The sequence below is a fragment of the Salmo salar genome, chromosome ssa27, assembly GCF_905237065.1.
Source record: "Salmo salar chromosome ssa27, Ssal_v3.1, whole genome shotgun sequence".
Classification (NCBI taxonomy): Eukaryota; Metazoa; Chordata; class Actinopteri; order Salmoniformes; family Salmonidae; genus Salmo; species Salmo salar.
Genome location: NC_059468.1, coordinates 13,241,561 through 13,261,643, shown reverse-complemented (window position 1 = coordinate 13,261,643; position 20,083 = coordinate 13,241,561). Strand labels below are relative to the sequence as shown.

Below are 20,083 nucleotides of genomic sequence, written 5' to 3'. Positions count from 1 at the left end.
CCTAACAAGTTCTTGACATATTCGGCTATAGTTGGTCTATTGGATTAGCCGTTGAATGAACCAGAACAAGGATTCTGCTCTGCAAGGCATGTCCTCCCTGTGCTGCACTTGGCATGGCTACTCCCTCTCGTTACTCTAATTGACACATCCATCCTCCCCCTTAAGGCGCTGATGGCTCAATTAAGAGCTGGCTGGAGGACTGATTAGACGCAAAAGATAATGAGGCCGTGGCTCGACTCACGCTGAGCCGGAGCAGAACCGAGCTCACTCTGACAGTGACATTACAGGAACCTCAGAGGAGAGACGTGGCTTTCAACTTGAGCCCAGACTCAGACACTGGACAAGCTCGGGCAGAAAAATATGTTAGTCTGAAATGGACCGCTCCGGGTTGCTGAGACCTTACAGAGAACGCCTCATCTGTCAAGGGCAGGCCTTCAGTCACCTTGGTTCTATCGACCTGCCTGGACACCCCCTTGAAAACGTTGCTTTCGCACCCTGTGAAAATGTCCTCTGATTAAAAGAGAGAGCACAATACAGCCAGGCGAGGCATCTATCGGTTTGAATGGTGTACAGGAATTAGTGGCCCAGACCTTTCAGCAGATTACGCATTGGTCAATGAAATGTGGGCAAAGCCCTAGAATGAGGACCAAGCCTTGAAGAGGGCAGCTTATAGTACTCATCGGTTATCGGACTCCAGCGGATGGAGGGATCTGTCGTTATTACTTCACAGTGGAGGAAAGGCTGAGAAAATTACAGTCCTGTCTTTTTTCGTGAGTCTAGGTTTAGTGGTTTGCAAAGACTTTGCTGGGTTACATGCAGAGAGGTAGAGACCTGATAATTAGTATTTTTAGATACAGCTTCACCTGCTTGATCACTCACCCTTATCCCACCATGAAACTCACCTAGGCCTACTGGGTTCTCTCTATAAGCTCTCCTCATATTCATTTCATTATGGATCTCTTGAATTTCAGACTTTTCCTTGTCACCTCACATCCCTCTCCTCTGACCTTTTCTATTGATGGAGATGACCGCCGATATCTTCAATCTCCTCATGCGCCAGAAGTCTCACACCAGGGCTACATGGAGTCTCTTTGCAATGACTCCTGTCACATTGGCTTCCAATAGCAAACTCTTGTTGAGGGAAGAGCGTTCACAGGTCCTGTCAAGTCAGGTCTAACACAATAGCGGAACATGACAGGTGCGAACTAAATTGTGTCAGTAAGGGAGTTCCTGGTGTGTCAGCATGTGACCATAGGAGCACATGGTGAGCGGTATTACAAAGGGATTTGTCTGCCATTAATCTTTGGGCGGGTCGCCTAAATCCAAACAGTAAAATATAGACATTTTATTTTAAAAATCGGGATGGAAAAACCTTTCAGTGTAAACTTAAAATAAACTACAACCAGAAAGTACGTGGAAAAGATAAATGACCCATCTATTTTTTAAATAATAATTTGGAGAACTAACAAAATCACCAAAATAAAAGCTAGACAGTCAGGGAAAAATAAACAATTCCAAAAACAATTTAGCAGAATAGATTCTGTTCTTACGTTTGAGCAAAATAATACACCATTAGCCATGGCAAAGCGTAGAATTGTAGGAAATTAGCTTTAAAAAACGGCAACACTCTCACACAACTCCATGGAGATATTTGTAGAGTCGCAGGAAATTGGCTACACCGCCAATATCAAAAGACACCACACCCACCTCCTAAGCCCCATTTGTGATCAAGAAGAAAACCCTGTTACATAGTGCCGTCACACCAGAGAACCGCAAAACATTCTCAATCACAATTATTTCATGCCACTATGCTATGGACCTGCCTTCTTAACAATACAAGATCTAACAAAGGTTTCAGGAGGTGTAGCATCTGTTATTCCTAACAGCTTTCCCCAAAACACTAATCTCTTCTGATATCAATCCAATCCTGAAGCATATGAGGACAAATATCGTTAAGCCCTCAGGGCCCCTGCTCCTTCAGTTCAACCAGACAAATGACAGGAGAAGAGGAAGATGTTTTACTACTGTGGATAACTTTAAATATAAACAAGCCAGGCCAGCCTTTATCTCAATCACCATAGATCATCCTGTAGAGTAAATCAATGGGAGCTACTGACCCTGTTGAAGATTTGGTGAAGAGAAACAAGTAGAAATTATTTTCTTGGTTAACTTGAGTTCATTGATATAGGTTGGTGGGGAGGTGTGTCACATGTACAATTACTTGACTAGTGAACTGGCTAGTGGCCATCTGTGACAGCATCTTCCCGAAGATCTCACAAAGTGACAGATTAGTTTCTTGGTCTGTCAATTAGCACAGCTGGCTTAGAGTGGTTTATGATACTGTGTTTCAGAAGGTTGTAAGTTCACATCGGATTCTGATAACAGCTTTCATGTGTACTCTATTGTTTTATTTGTAATATTTAACCTGTTTTTTTTGTTTTTTTTACATCCCATGAATTCCCAACAAAATCAAAAGTTGGTTTAACTCTGGCTGATGTTTTGTGTAGCAAACTACAGTGAGCTCCAAAAGTAAGTGACCGTTGTTTTAGCTGTTCCCCATTTGACGGCATTTTCATCCATATTGGGTGAACCATTTAGAAATTGCAGCACTTTTTGTACATGGTTAACTATTTGTTCCCATATTCATAGCACACAATGACTGCATCAAACTTGTGACTCTACAAATGAGTTGTGTGCCTTTCCGGTTTGTTTTTCGTTGCGTTTCAGATTATTACTGCAAATAAGAATAACCAGTCTCTAAACTAATTATTGTGGATGCTACCATAATTACGGATAATCCTGAATGAAACGTGAATAATGATAAGTGAGAAAGTTAGATGCACAAATATCATACCCCCAACAATGTTAAAACCTCCTGTGTTATTGTAATGGTGAGCATGTCTTGGGGGTACGATATTTGTGCGTCTAACTTTCTCACTTATTATTCACTATTTATTCAGGATTATACAACAGGTGGGTCTAATCCTGAATCCTGGTTAAAACCGCATTCCAGCCGGTGTTTATTCCACAATTTACGACCAGCTAAATCTATGACGTTAAAATGCCTATTTCCTCTGTTCCATCGGACTGCGCAATCCACTGTCTCATCAGCCCAAGCAGACAAGTTATTAACTTGATCTCTACTATAAAAAATACATCTAGACCTTCTCACATTTCTTTTAGTCTAACATTTACTTTTCAACTGCAGAGATTTGTATAAACCTTGCCGTCTGTCTCTCTGACATTTGCAACTTTGTTTCATTAATCAAATCCGATCTGCAGCTGTCTGGTAGAAATGAGCATGTCAGACAGGCAGCGTTTCTCAGCCAGTAGAAATCATGAATCATTTGGCATCATTTTTATGACTATATACAAAAAAAATGTCAATTGAAAAAAGGTAAAACCAAACAAGGTGCAGCTAGATTGCAGTCTTTCCAGCTTCAGTTTGAAGTGATTGTGTTAGGTGTGTTGTTGGCTAGCTCCTCTGAACAACAGTGTCCTGACGAGTCAGCACATTTTCTAGGCCAGGCAATATCGCACCTCATTGTTATGGAGGTATCCAAATAAATGTCACTAGAAAACAGTTTAAACAAATGCAGCTACTTCGCTGTTATTCTGGCTGCACTGTTTGCCATGACTAAGTTATCCGTAGTTGGCTAGCTAGCAAGCAAGGAATAACTAAAGACTTGGTCGTGTCCATAGATGCAGACTGGGTCGTTTTCTAGCAACCGAACCGATAGAAGAAACGACCAGGTGGTTAGCAATCCTAGATTTGTGTCGAGACTATATCTTGTGGAAGGATGAAATAGTATGAATAAATTCAGCAAAATAACTTGTGAAAATATGTCAATCATTATTTGAATATGTTGGTAACCAATTGTATAAAAGCGATAATGCCCTCGAAGCCGGTGTTTGGAGGATTTATTGGCACGGTTTGCCGACCCTCGACGAACACCCATGTCAATACATCCTCTAAATACCATCTTCTTGGGCATCATCACTTAATTATCTGTAATCATTGTAGAATCCAAATTAATGTAGAGGTATTTCGAAACATTTTATTCTTATTTACAATAACAGTGACTCCAACATGACACGATACATGATTTACCGTTCATTTCTATTGGGCACAAAATCATCTGAAACAAACAAAAACAGCAAATGCATCCAACAAGTTTGTGAAGTCACAAGCTTGATGCATTCATTGAGAGCTAGGAATAAGGGACCCAATACTAAACTTTTTAGAACTTGAATACATGCGAATTTGTCCAAATACATTTAGTCTCCTAAAATGGGGGGGGACTATGTACACAAACTGATGTAATTTCTAAACGGTTCACCCGATATGGATGAAAATACCCTCAGATTAAAGCTGACAGTCTGCACTTTAACCCCAGTCATTGTATAATTTCAAATCCAAAGTGCTGTATTACAGAGCCAAAACAACTAATTGTCACTGTCCCAGTACAGTATGAAATACAGTGAGCTCCAAAAGTAAGTGTGGTTTACAATAACCATGATGAGATTTCATTACATTGTAGCACATTACCTATGTTGGGTTAGACAAGTATATTTTCAAGAATGTATTAAATGACCCAGAGAGATGGGAACCTGCATGATCCAAGTATCCTTCAGACTGGCCCCAAAGCACAAGGCTGTGTTTGGCATACTTCTACCCCAGCAGCAGCATTGGGATCAGACTAAGATCCCTTGGGATCCGGTTCTTAGCCTGGGGGGAATAGCAGCTGTTTTATGGGCACCTGACCAACTGTGCCATTTTGTTTGTTCCTTTGAATTGGTAACTTTTTTTGTACATAATGTTTCCGCCATCGTTTCACATGACCAAAGAGAGCTTCTGAACATCAGAGCAGCGATCGCTAACCTCTATTTCAACGAGTTTGCGGTTAAGGACATTCTGCTCATCCCGGACCAGAACCAAAACCCTGACACTCGAAAAAGGAATTTGTGGCGTTAAAGAGGCCAGTGTTTTCGGGATACCTGACGAGACTACGTCGGCGAGTGGATAAACCGCCTATACCCTCCGTTCTATTGGCGAACGTGCAATCACTGTACAATAAACTGGACCAACTCCAGTCGAGACTATCCTATCGATGTGATCTGAAGAACTGTATCCTGTTTTTCCAAGACGTGACTGAACAAGGACATGGAAAATACCAATCCATCCGTTTTCTCTATACATCGGCAGCACAGAATGGCAGCGTTGGGTAAACTCAAGGGGGGTGCATTAACAGCTGGTGCGCGATCTCTAATATTAAGGATGTCTCGAGATTCTGCTCACTTGAGTTAGAATATCTCATAATAAGCTGTAGACCATACTATTTAAAAATAGAGTTACTTTTTTCGTAGCTGTCCATTTACCATCACAAACCTATGCTGACACAAAGACCGCACTCAACAAGCTGTATGGGGCCATAAGCAAACAAGAAAATGCACATCCAGAGGCTGCGCTTCTCGTGGCCGGTGAACTGAAATCCGTATTACCTACATTTCTACCAGCAGGTCACCTGTGCAACTACAGGCAACAACCAAAAAAATCCACACAGACTCATATAAAAGCTCCCCCTCCATTTGGCTAATTTGACCATAACGCCATCTTCCCGATTCCTGCTAACACGCAAAAACTCAAAAAGTACCAGTTACGTCATCAATACGGAAGTGGTCAAAGCTACAGGATTGTTTGGCTAACAGAATGGAATATATTCCGGGATTCATCAGATGGCATGGATTTGTTTACCACATCGGTCACCGACTTCATTAATAAATGCATCGACGACATCGTCCCCACAGTGACCATACCATATCCCAACCAGAAGCTATGGATTTCAGGCAACATCCACACTGAGCTAAAGGGTAGAGCTGCCGCTTTCAAGGAGCGGGACAATAATCCAGATGCTTATAGGGAATCGCCCTACGATCTCTGACGAACCATCAAACAATACAGTTCAATCGAGTACAGGCTTAACTGAATGACAGAAACTATTCAATTAAATTCCTTATATTCTGAGGTAGACCTCTTCTCCGAGGAATGCTCCTCAGAGACAGGGCAGCTAGTTTGATGAGAACCTACCAGACGAGCTGAATGCCTTCTATACATACAGTTGAAGTCAGACGTTCACATACACCTTAGCCAAATAAATGTAAACTCAGTTTTTCACAATTCCTGACATTTAATCCTAGTAAAAATTCCCTTTCTTAGGTCAGTTAGTATCACCACTTTATTTTAAGAATGTGAAATGTCAGAATAATAGTAAAGAGAATGATTTTTCAGCTTTTATTTCATCACATTCCCAGTGGGTCAGAAGTTTACATACACTCAATTAGTATTTGGTAGCATTGCCTTTAAATAGTTTAACTTGGGTCAAACGTTTCGGGTAGCCTTCCACAAGCTTCCCACAATAAGTTGGGTGAATTTTGGCCCATTCCTCCTGACAGAGGTGGTGTAACTGAGTCAGGTTTGTAGGCCTCCTTGCTCGCACACGTTTTCTCAGTTCTGCTCACACATTTTCTATATGATTGAGGTCAGGGCTATGTGATGGCCACTCCAATACCTTGACTTTGTTGTCCTTAACCTCTCTGGGATATGTGGGATGCTAGCGTCCCACCTCGCCAACAGCCAGTGAAACTGCAGGGCGCCAAATTCAAACAACAGAAATCTCATAATTAAAATTCCTCAAACATACAAGTATTATACACCATTTTAAAGATAAACTTCTTGTTAATCCAGCCACAGTGTCGGATTTCAAAAGGGCTTTACGGCAAAAGCACACCATGGGATTACGTTAGGTCAGCGCCTAGCCACAGAAAACCATACAGCCAGTTTCCAAAGAAGGAGAGGTGTCACAAAAGATAGCATTAAAATGAATCACTAACCTTTGATGATCTTCACCAGATGGCACTCCCAGGACAATAAAATGTGTGTTTTGTTTGATAAAGTTCATTTTCGAAAGCCAAATCAACAAACAGATTACCGACCATTTTGAATCCCACCGCACCTTCTCCGCTATGCAATCCGGTTTCAGAGCTGGTCATGGGTGCACCTCAGCCACGCTCAAAGTCCTAAATGACATCTTAACCGCCATTGATAAGAAACAATACTGTGCAGCTGTATTCATTGACCTGGCCAAGGCTTTCGACTCTGTCAATCACCACATCCTCATCAGCAGACTCAATAGTCTTGGTTCCTCAAATGATTGCCTCGCCTGGTTCAACTACTTCTCAGATAGAGTTCAGTGTGTCAAATCGGAGGGCCTGTTGTCCGGACCTCTGGCAGTCTCTATGGGGGTGCCACAGGGTTCAATTCTTGGTCCCCCCTTATCTCAGCTCGCTGGTCACCATAGCAGCACCCACCTGTAGCACGCGCTCCAGCAGGTATATCTCACTGGTCACCCCCATAGCCAATTCCTCCTTCGGCCGCCTCTCCTTCCAGTTCTCTGCTGCAAATGACTGAAACGAACTACAAAAATCTCTGAAACTGAGCTGTCAGAGCAGCTCACAGATTACTGCACATAGCCCATCTATAATTTAGCCCAAACAACTACCTCTTGCCCTACTGTATTTATTTATTTATTTGTTTATTTATTTATTTAGCTCCTTCGCACCCCATTATTTCTATTTCTACTGTCTTCCACTGCAAATCTACCATTCCAGTGTTTTACTTGCTATATTGTATGTACTTCGCCACCATGGCCTTTTTTTGCCTTTACCCCCCCCTTATCTCACCTCATTTGCTCACATTGTATAGAGACTTATTTTTCTACTGTATGTTTGTTTTACTCCATGTGTAACTCTGTTGTTGTATGTGTCAAACTGCTTTGCTTTATCTTGGCCAGGTCGCAATTGTAAATGAGAACTTGTTCTCAACTTGCCTACCTGGTTAAAGGTGAAAAAAAAAAAAAACATCTTTATATCCAAAAACCTCATTTGAAATTGGCACGTTATGTTCAGAAATGCCTTGTCTCAAACAAACATGCGGTGAAAGTGCAGAGAGCCACATCAAATTACAGAAATACTCATCATAAACATTGATGAAAGACACAAGTGTTTAACATACGATTAAAGATAAACTTCTCCTTAATGCAACCGCTGTGTCAGATTTCAAAAAGGCTTTACGGCAAAAGCACACCATGCGATTATGTTAGGTCAGCGCCTAGCCACAGAAAACCATACAGCCATTTTCCAACCATGGAGAGGTGTCACAAAAGTCAGAAATAGCGTTAAAATTAATCACTTACCTTTGATGATCTTCATCTGATGGCACTCCCAGGTCTCCATGTTAGACAATAAATGTTCGTTTTGTTCGATAAAGTTCCTCTTTATGTCCAAATACCTCCTTTTTGTTTGCGTGTTTAGTCCAGTAATCCAAATGCACAAGGCACGCTCACAAAGTCCAGACGAAAAGTCAAATAAGTTCCATTATAGAGTTCGTAGAAACATGTCAAACAATGTATATAATCAATCTTTAGGATGTTTATCATAAATCTTCAACAATATTCCAACCGGACAATTCCTTTGTCTTTTGAAAGGAAAGGGAACGGAGCTCACGGCCACGCGCGATCAACAACTAAAGGCTTTCAACCAGACCCCTGGTTGAAACAGCTCTTATTCGCTCCCCTTTCACAGTAGAAGCCTGAAACAACATTCTAAAGACTTGACATCTAGTGGAAGCCTTAGGAAGTGCAAGCTAACCCCATAGACACAGTATATTGGATAGGCAATCACTTAAAAGAAACTACAAACGTCAGATTTCCCACTTCCTGGTTGGATTTTTCAGGTTTTTGCCTGCCATATGAGTTCTGTTATACTCAGAAATTATTTTAACAGTTTTGGAAACTTTAGAGTGTTTTCTATCCAAATCTACTAATTATATGCAAATTCTAGCTTCTGGGCCTGAGCAGCAGGCAGTTTACTCTGGGCACCTTATTCATCCAAGCTACTCAATACTGCCCCCGTTCCCAAAGAAGTTAAGCCATTTTGCCACAACTTTGGATGTATGCTTGGGGTCATTGTCCATTTGGAAGACCCATTTGCGACCAAGTCTTCAGATGTTGCTTAAATATATCCACATCATTTTTCTCCCTCATGATGCCATCTATTTTGTGAAGTGCACCAGTCTCTCCTGCAGCAAAGCACCCCCACAACATGATGCTGCCACCCCCGTCCTTCACGGTTGGAATGGTGTACTTCGGCTTACAAGCATCCCCCTTTTTCCTCCTAACATAACGATGGTTATTATGGCCAAACAGTTCTATTTTTGTTTCATCAGACCAGAGGACATTTCTCCAAAAAGTACAATCTTTGTCCCATGTGCAGTTGCAACACGTAGTCTGGCTTTTTTAATGGCGGGTTTGGAGCAGTGGCTTCTTCCTTGACTGAGCGGCCTTTCAGGTTATTTCGATATAGGACTCGTTTTACTGTGGATAAAGATACTTTTGTACCTGTTTCCTCCAGCATCTTCACAAGGTCCTTTGCTGTTGTGCTGGCATTGATTTGCACTTTTCGCACCAAAGTACGTTAATCTCTAGGAGACAGAACACGTCTCCTTCCTGAGAGGTATGACGGCTACGTGGTCCCATGGTATTTATACTTGCGTACTATTGTTTGTACAGATGAATGTGGTACTTTCAGGCATTTGGAAATTGCTCCCAAGGATGAACCAGACTTGTGGAGGTCTACAATTTTTTTCTGAGGTCTTGGCTGATTTCTTTTGATTTTCCCATGATGTCAAGCAAAGAGGCCCTGAGTTGAAAGGTAGGCCTTAAAATACATCCACAGGTACACCTCCAATTGACTCAAATGATGTCAATTAGCCTATCAGAAGCTTATAAAGCCATGACATGTTCTGGAATTTTCCAAGCTGTTTAAAGGCACAGTCAACTTAGTGTATGTAAACTTCTGACCCACTGGAATCGTGATACAGTGAATTATAAGTGAAATAATCTGTCTGTAAACAATTGTTGGAAAAATTACTTGTGTCATGCACAAAGTAGATGTCCTAACCAACTTGCCAAAACTATAGTTTGTTAACAAGAAATTTGTGGAGTGGTTGAAAAACGAGTTTTAATGACTCCAACCTAAGTGTATGTAAACTTCCGACTTCAACTGTACATACCAGGCAGTGTCAGTGTAAGACTCCAGCCACCCCAGTCATAGACTGTTCTCTCTGCTACCACATGGCAAGTGGTACCGGAGTGCCATGTCTGGGACCAAAAGGCTCCTGAACAGCTTCTACCCCCTGGCCATAAGACTGCTGAACAGTTAATCAAGCGGCTACCAGGACTATTTGCATTGACACCCTTGTATTGTTTTTTAGTTTTTTTTCTCCACTGACTCTCTTGCACTGGCTCTAGGCACACTCACTGAACTCTACACACACACACAATTACCTCGTATCCCTGCACATTGACTCTGTACCGGTACTCCTATATAACCTTGTTATTTTATTGTGTTACTATTTCCTTTTTTATTTAGCACATTCCTTACTTTTTAACTCTGCATTGTTGGGAATGGGTTTGTAAGTAAGCATTTCATGGTCAAGTCTACACCCGTTGTATTTGGCGCATGTCTCAAAAAATTTGATTTGACCATCCACACAACATGGCTGCCAACTTTCAGGTCACGTGATATTGAAATGATGAATGTTCCACTATGAATCTAAAATCAAGGCCCGGAATCTAATATTGTCTGCTGATGGGTCAAGAGGTTACGCATAAACTAAAGTATAGTATTTAGGTGGATTAACAGCTAGGGAATCCCTACCCTCTGTACTATGGCACTGCTCACAGAGATCTGAGCAAATGTCCCCCATGTGAGGTAACATCTGTTATATTTGAATGGTGCTCAAGGCCTTCCAAATACTTTCAAAAGACCATCTCTGCATAAGAGGCTTCATACAACAACTTTTCCTTCAAAATGTAATCATAGAATGTATTAAAGTAATGCTGTATCGTAGGCCCCTGTGTGCAGTACAGAGTGCACATGGATTATATATCATCTCCAAACCCCAGTATCACAAATGAGTGATGTGTTGCTTGTTTTAAGAATAACATTCAAAGTTAATCAAAGTGCAATAATGACATTTGAAGAGGTATAGTGATTGTAAAATGCAAAGAAACCTGTCAAACTTAATTTATCAGCATGCTCTGACATTATGTTTTGTTATTGATAGCTAGCCTACCGGAGTACTTCGTCACTGACAGCTACATTGAAAATTAAAGTATTGCTGTTAATCCTGGGGAAACATATGGCCTACTGTTTGTAGCCTGAAGTGTAACCTATTATTTTCTTAGAAAAATAATTGGCAAACAAAGTTATATAAAAATGACAGAGTTACCGACTTGGATGACCGTTTAAACGATTTTTCCAGTCGGAGCTCGTTTTTTCCCCCCGAGTTCCCAGTCGTCTTGAACGCACTGAAGTCGGAGATTTCCTAGTTCCCAGTTGTTTGAACGCGGCAAGTGTTCCCAGTTGTTTTGAAAACAACGGGGAGTTCGGAACTCGGAAATCTCCGACTTTTGAGCGTTGAAAACAACTGGGAACTCGGGGAAAAACGAGCTCCCGACTGGAATAAATACATTTGAATGGTCATCCAACTCTGTCCTCTTTCTAGAACTCCGACTTAACTACCGGAATATCACTAACGTCATGATTTGACCTCGTATTTTTCCAGAGTTCCCAGTTGTTATTAACGCAGCAATTGACAGGCAGAAAATGTATCCGCTGTGACAGCTCGCTCTAGCTCTTATTTTGGTTGTGGCCCTGTTGTCAACGTGCACGCACCTCTTCCGTTCTAAACCGAGAGCTTTCACTGTTCACACCATCGTGGAGGGTTCATCTGTCGTCTAACGAAGGAGTTCTTTAGGCCATTTCACGATCTCTGACGAATCCGACCGACAGCCATTAGCCTACCTTGCTTGCAAACCTCAACTCTTCCGACAAATACAACCCAACCATCTAGCCAGCTATGAATGCGACTACTGGGCCGACAAAATTATAATCAAAATACAATTGAGGTGAATCATGTTGTCAATACGAATTAGCCTATTATAAGCTATCCGTCTGACAACAATTGTTTGATTAAAACAAACATTCGTGTTCTTACAAGGAAAAATACGCAGAAAGCAAATGTATCATTCCACTTACCCTGAAATATCACATCGACAATGGTGTGAAAAGATACAGGAACGGCTTAAAATAGAGATGTAATCAAAAGACAAAGCGCTATAACCATGATCGATGTCTCTTTAGAGAAATCCACTCTACCCTTTTCCGTTTAACGTAAAATGTAACTATTCAGTTCAGCCAAACGATACAGTGTACCTAGTGCACAATTTACGTCATTGACACCAGTGCATGAGTGACTTGTAAGAAGCCAATAGGAAGCTAATACTATAGCTTCAACGTCATTAGTGACTTGTAAAAAGCCAATAAGAAGCTAATACTAGAACGTCAAGGCCAATCACAGTAGAAGTTACTGTACATGGGCAGGGCATGAAAGAGACGAGATGACGGCCATGTTCTTCAAGGGTGTTTGTATCCCTCCGCTTTGGTATTTACCTTTTGCAAATGTCACTGTGTGGCCTACGGTCGAATGGCCTTACCACCCTGTTTTCCTGGAGAAGACCCACTAGCTGTTTTACAATTATACTAACGTCCTATCTGCAGACCACATATCTTCAGATTATTGGGAGAATCTCAATTGCATACTCTTCGGGTCCTTCTCAAAACCCATTGGATAAGAAAGCCAGAGGTCCCGCCTGTCTGACTTTCTCCTCCAATGGGTGTTGAGAAGGAGGCGAGGAGAGAGGACGCAAGGAGTATCAGATTGAGATTCTCCCCTAGTTTTAGAGTTTACGCCAAATAAAGTGGATATGTGAACTGTAAAATAAATACAAATCTGTGCAGTCTCCTCCATGATCAGGAGAGGGAGCAATTTCAACAGTATAGGCCTATTCTTTAGGCAGCAGGATTTGCGTTCTAATTGTGTTAATAAACCAATTGCTTTTCAATTGCGTTCAAGCGGATCCCTATTTCCAAGACGTTCACCGCCTTTCAAAGTGTGTTGCATTATGGGGATAAATATTTTTCGATATGCGCCTACAATGACATTTACAAAAATCATGGGATGGAAGGTCATGAAGTTTTGACTGCAGTCAACTGCAAATTTCTGCAGTTGCTCTTCACCATCTTAATCCTGCAACCATCACCTGCATTGTGTGAGGCTCTATTGTAACTCATCATCAGGGTGTTTTTGTTTCACCCACGTGAACGTGACCGAAGACATGCCTGAAACAGGATTTTTTTTTTTAAACGCCTGAAACAGGAACCAACTTTGCCGCAATTCATGTATACAGTGGATATGTACAATTGAATGTGATATTTGAGTCTCTCTCCCACCAATTGATTGTACAATGTACACACAAAGTATATTTAAAGTTTGTGAGTGTAGGTATGGGGGTTGAATATATGTTTATTTCGGCATTACAAATAACTTTTATTAATAACAATGGCAACACTGCCATGTTGCACTGAGCCTTTCTGTTGGAAAACCACATCGGTGTCTGACTTTCGGCTGTTGCCGATGCACCTCTCCCGACTTCACAACTTGGATTTTTGTCTACAGTTGGTTGCTTTAAAGGTAAACTCACACACTGCAGAGAGCGAAGGTACGGAGCATAGCGCAGAGTTGCGATGTCGTTTTTAGTCACAAAAGGGGCGGCTCCTTGTAATAAACTCCAGCATTCAAAGGACTGCTGTGCTGCCTGAAAATTAAGACGCGCCATATTCCTTCCGCAGCGGTGTTATCGCTTGGTTCCTTGATCTGATCTATTTGCTATATAGGCTATTCCTCAAAGTAGCCTATTTTGCATTAATAACCAACCAAATATAATCTCAGCGACTGTTCAAACAGTAAACCAAACAACAAGAATCTGCCCAAAAAGGTGTTTTGTTTTAGAAGTAATAAGGAGTGATCCCGGGCTATTGTGAAATGGTAGAACCTGCTGTTGCCAACTAGCTAGGCATGGGCTTTTTTTTCTTCTCTGTGACGAAAGATGACGTTCTACTTTTAGCTGATATCAGAATGGTTATTTCTCATGGCGATGTGGGGAGCTAAAAAGGCTAGCTAGCTTGCTATGATTTTCGCCAGACTAAAGCCAGCAGCCAGGCTCTTTCCATGACATAGACTGACCAGGTGAATCCAGTTGAAAGCTATGATCCCTTATTGATGTCACTTGTTATATCCACTTCAATCAGTGTAGATGATGGGGAGGAGACAGGTTAAAGAAGGATTCTTTATCCTTGAGACAATATTGACATTGATTGGGTATGTGTGCTATTCAGAGAGTGACAAAAGGCAAAACAAAAGTTTGAAGTGCCTTTGAACTGGGTATGATAGTAGGTGCCAGGCACACCGGTTTTGTGTAAAGAACTGCAACGCTGCTGGCTTTTTCACGCTCAACAGTTTCCCGTGTGTATCAAGAATGGCACAATTGTAGGAAGCATTAGAGTCAACATGGGCCAGCATCCCTATGGAATGCTTCTGACACCTTGTAGGGTAACATTAATGGTTTGTAGCGCCCCTTGTGTGTATACCCCCATATGGTAAATATGATGGTGTGAAAATCTGGATACCACCCAACTCTAGTGACCACCCTCCTGAAGCGTCTCTACCTGTCTGAAGAAGTCTGTGCATGGGGCGACATTTCAGACTGAAGAGTGAGTTTCACAGATCCCCGTCTGCGACACTTCCATTGATGTCAAGGGCAGAAGCACCTTGATTGTCTGATTTAAAGATGCCACAAGAATTTCTATTCTTCTAAATCAGACTACAGTTGAGGAAGGTCATAGATGATTCAGTAGAAAGAAAATAAAATTGTATGACGGAAAAGTATTGAATTCAGAGTGAAACGGGGTACGCTGGGTCTGTAACTTATAGACCACAAGGTTTTTAAGAACACATGACAGGGCATGTATTTTGATGAGGTTTTATGAAGCATTTGTAAATCAACTTCTGTCAGGATGAATGATCTTGGAAAGACAAATTGCCATCTTTAAACCATTTGCAGGCATAGATCCACTCACAGTTTATTGTGCGTAAACTCTTGGTTTATGACCATGGCCTTTTGTGGATCGTCCTGTGACAATAACCTAGTAAAACCTGTCATGAAAATACACAGTGTACAAAACATTAGGAACACCTTCCTAATATCGAATTGCACCCCTTTTGCCCTCAGAACAGCCTCAATTCATCAGGGCATGGACTCTACAACATGTCGAAAGCATTCCGCAGGGATGCTGGCCCATGTTGACTCCAATGCTTCCCACAGTTGTGTCAAGTTGACTGGATGTCCTTTGGGTGGTGGACCATTCTTGATACCCACAGGAAACTGTTGAGTGTGGGAAACTGTTGAATGTGAAAAACCCAGCAGCATTTGCAGTTATTGACATACACCATTCACCATTCAAAGACACTTAAATATGTTGTCTTGCCCAGTCACCCTCTGAATGACACACACAAACAATCCATGTCTCAATTGTCTCAAGGCTTACAAATCATTCTTTAACCCGTCTTCATATACACTGATTGGATTTAACAAGTGATATCAATGAGAGATCATAGCTTTCACCTGGATTCACCTGGACAGTATTAATGGAAACATTAGGTGTTCCTAATGTTGTGTACACTCAGTGTATAATGGAACCTAACTAATTGAATATGGAGGGAGAGGAAAGAGGAAAGAGAGAGATAAAGTGAGATTGCGTGTGCGAGTTTGTGTGTGTGTGAGAGAGAGGGAGAGAGAGAGAGAGAGAGTGAGTCCGGTGGTGGGGGAGAAGATTACTGTGTGTTTTATGTAAGAAGCTTATGTAGGTTACAGGGGAAATACACTGCAAACAGATGGGTCCCCATCTGCCAACATCTAACCCCTCTGTCAGATTGGACAGAGGCCTTTACACATTCAGAATAAACATGGAAACAGATATTAGTATTTGGCACACTTATTACAGGAAACCTATATCATGGCTGTATTGTGTGACCTGAAGATTCACCTTAATAACTGAATTGATGAATCAATGGATTTAATAGTGATGATATTCCAATCTTATCTTGTTTTAGCATAATGGGGTTTCAAGGAATAATAACTAAATTCCCAGATAAAGCAGCGTGTGGTGGTGGATTGCCCTCCTTAAATGCTTTTTTAGAAACATTATGTAACATGTTGAACGGATTACTTGTTTCACATTTCCTGTAATATTTCCTGGGTTTATGACTGGGAACATCATTTCATACTATAAACAGACATAATCTGTGATTTAATTTGATCTGTGAAAAAGCGTGGGGAAAAATATCTACATTTGTTATAACGCTTCGACTGCCTCTTTGCCTTTAAATGTCACATCAAGTCACCATCAGTATGTATCAACCATACAGTGGCAGCCAAATATTGCACCTTGGCACTTTTCATTATTTCTTATAAAATAAGTTTAAATTGAAAAAAACTTTGGTCTCCACGCGTTGCTTTTATATTGTCAACATTGCAGAACCAATTTTGTTTTGGAAAACGTAAGTTTACAATGACAAAATGATTGGCACCCAGGCGCTAATACTTTGTTAAACAGCCTTTGGTGAAGATAACTGCAAAAAAAAATATTCTTGTAGCCATCAATGAGCTGGCTGCACCTTTTACGGGTAATTTATCCCACTCTTCAGCTGCAAACTGCTCCAAATCTTCAATGTTTGAGTGGTGCCTTCCATCAACTGCTGTTTCCAGGTTTCCATAGGTCACTCCATAGGTTTATGACGGAATTCAGATCTGGTGTTTATTCTTGAACCATTCCTGGGTGCTTTCCTGGGTGCCTCACTTCCTCTATCCATTTTTCCTCTGAAGTGTGTGTGTGTGTGTATGTGTGGGTGGGGAACCCTTAGTGTGCGGTGACCCGCTGCTCCCAAGGGCCATCGCATCCCGCCTGCTGCCTGGCAACACACCGTCACCATGGCAACAAAACCAACAAAAGCGCCCACCCACAGCCCACTTCCACATTACCCGCACATAGGGATGTGTGTGTGTGTGTGTGTGTGTGTGTGTGTGTGTGTGTGTGTGTGTGTGTGTGTGACAGGCAGACATGAGGCAGACAGACAGAGGAAATGAGAGCAACAATAATGGGGATGTAAAAAAGTACAGTGTTCAACATAATTTTTCTATAGTACTACTAACTACATAGATGGCATGACAGAATATTGTAATACAGTACAAATTATATTGTAGGATGTAGACTGGAGGTATTGTGATAATACTGTAAGTAACTCACTGGCAACAACAGTGTGTATTTCTTTTATCACATTCCCAGTGGGTCAGAAGTTTACATACACTCAAATTAGTATTTGGTAGCATTGCCTTTAAATTGTTTAACTTGGGTCGAACGTTTCGGGTAGCCTTCCACAAGCTTCCCACAATAATTTGGGTGAATTTTGGCCCATTCCTCCTGACAGAGCTGGTGTAACTGAGTCAGGTTTGTAGGCCTCCTTGCTCGCACACGTTCTTTCAGTTCTGCCCACAAATTGTCTATAGGATTGAGGTCAGGGCTTTGTGATGGCCACTCCAATACCTTGACTTTGTTGTCCTTAAGCCATTTTGCCACAACTTTGGAAGTATGCTTGGGGTCATTGTCCATTTGGAAGACCCATTTGCGACCAAGTCTTGAGATGTTGCTTCAATATATCCACATAATTTTCCTCCCTCATGATGCCATCTATGTTGTGAAGTGCACCAGTCCCTCCTGCAGCAAAGCACCCCCACAACATGATGCTGCCACCCCCATGCTTCACGGTTGGAATGGTGTTCTTCGGCTTGCAAGCATCCCCCTTTTTCCTCCAAACATAACGATGGTCATTATGGCCAAACAGTTCTATTTTTGTTTCATCAGACCAGAGGACATTTATCCAAAAAGTACGATCTTTGTCCCCATGTGCAGTTGCAAACCGTAGTCTGGCTTTTTTATGGCGGTTTTGGAGCACTGGCTTCTTCCTTGCTGAGCGGCCTTTTAGGTTGTGTCGATATAGGACTCATTTTACAGTGGATATAGATACTTTTTTACCTGTTTCCTCCAGCATCTTCACAAGGTCCTTTGATGTTGTTCTGGGATTGATTTGCATTTTTCGCACCAAAGTACGTTTATCTCTAGGAGGCAGAACGCGTCTCCTTCCTGAGCGGTATGACGACTGCGTGGTCCCATGGAGTTTATACTTGCGTACTATTGTTTGTACAGATGAACGTGGTACCTTCAGGCGTTTGGAAATTGCTCCCAAGGATAAACCAGACTTGTGGAGGTCTACAATTTGAGGTCTTGGCTGTTTTCTTTTGATTTTCCCATGATGTCAAGCAAAGAGGCACTGAGTTTGAAGGTAGGCCTTGAAATACACCCACAGGTACACCTCCAATTGACTCAAATGATGTCATGAGCCATGACATCATGGAAAAATCATGACATCATTTTCTTGAATTTTCCAAGTTATTTAAAGGCACAGTCAATTTAGTGTATGTAAACTTCTGACCCACTGGAATTGTGATACAGTGAATTATAAGTGAAATAATCTGTCTGTAAACAATTGTTGGAAAAATGACTTGTGTCATGCACAAAGTAGATGTCCTAACCGACTTGCCAAACTATAGTTTGTTAACAAGAAATTTGTGAAGTGGTTGAAAAACGAGTTTTAATGACTCCAACCTAAGTGTATGTAAACTTCCGATTTCAACTGTAGATTGACATTACTGCATTTGGCCTCAGCAGTCACAATTGGCCAATGCTCTTTCAATTGTACGTTTTTTCACCAAATGAACCATTACCATTGAAAATTCTGTAAATATTGCAGATTATAGGCTACCTTTACAGATCGACACATTATAATTCCCCACCCAACAGATAAATATTGAGAGAACGTCTCAACTCTAAATATGTGTAGTGCAACTTCAGAAACAGCAGGGGGATGCAGAATCCTATATGTTGTCAGCTCCCAGCATCAGTGAAGCAGGTGGATGTGAAATACACAAACACACCACAGGATGGAAGCATAGTCTTTAGAATGGTGATTATCTTTATTCCGTCTCCACTTTCCACAGATAATAATTGCATACAGTGGAGGCGTTTCACAATAGTTCCTACATCAAATAGTCATTAGTGCAAGCAAATGAGTAGTGACAGTTGTAGTGGCTTAACAGTTGTGTAACAGTTACAGAAGAATTGACTGAATTGAGGTTATCTCTTTTACCAAATGTATTACACTTCATTTAGCCTACTTCATTTGAGATTCAATAAATAAATAAAAACAACAAGAACAGTTATTTCAAATGAGAAAAAAAAATATATTTATCACGGAATTGTATTGGCATTTTCGGATTGCACTGAAGCATGTATTTGCCCAAGTTATCTCCTAAATTGATTATATTACTCATTAACAATACATTTGTTTTAAAACTATTTTCAATTCTTAAATATGAATGTCAATTTATTTCCTGAAATGAAACGGAATTAACCCCAACTCTAGTTTAAACCAGATACATATATTATCAAAATACATGGCTCAGATTTATCTAATTTCAAGTGATAAGATCTTGTGTTGACAGGATAGTAAAAATAACATGCCTTGTATTGGACATATAACATATACATTTACATTTTAGTCATTTAGCAGACGCTCTTATCCAGAGCGACTTACAGTAGTGAATGCATACATTTCATGCATTTTTTTTCTTTTGGTACTGGCCCCCCGTGGGAATCAAACCCACAACCCTGGCGTTGCACACACCATGCTGGCGTTGCAAACACCATGCTCTACCAACTGAGCCACAGGGAAGACTATGATTAGTAGTAAAATAGTGAGAATGCATGTTTCCTATAATCTCTATCTGAAATAATGTCGAAGATTTTGCCTCAAAATGTAAAGAAAAGAAGAAAAAAGAAAGATAAATCGACTCTCATTGATGTATGTTAATACCAAATTGTTTGCAAGAAAGGGTTATGACACATATGGGTAGACCTACTGTACATATTAAAAATACAACAGAGAAAG

The 20,083-nt window shown here is 41.0% G+C and overlaps 1 protein-coding gene across 8 annotated transcripts in view; it reads right to left on the bottom strand.

Moving 5' to 3' along the window:
- The window catches only part of LOC106588308 (myocyte-specific enhancer factor 2D homolog), a 31,425-nt gene extending 19,074 nt beyond the window's left edge, over positions 1 to 12,351 (bottom strand). For 7 of the 8 annotated variants that reach the window (XM_014177142.2, XM_014177145.2, XM_014177146.2 and 4 more), the window contains exon 1: positions 12,160 to 12,350. The gene's annotated coding sequence lies outside the window, so the exon portion shown is untranslated. Of the gene's footprint in view, positions 1 to 12,159 lie in introns of all 8 variants that reach the window. The other variant, XM_045709578.1, reaches the window with a different exon arrangement.
- Between the last annotated feature and the right edge of the window lie 7,732 nt (positions 12,352 to 20,083).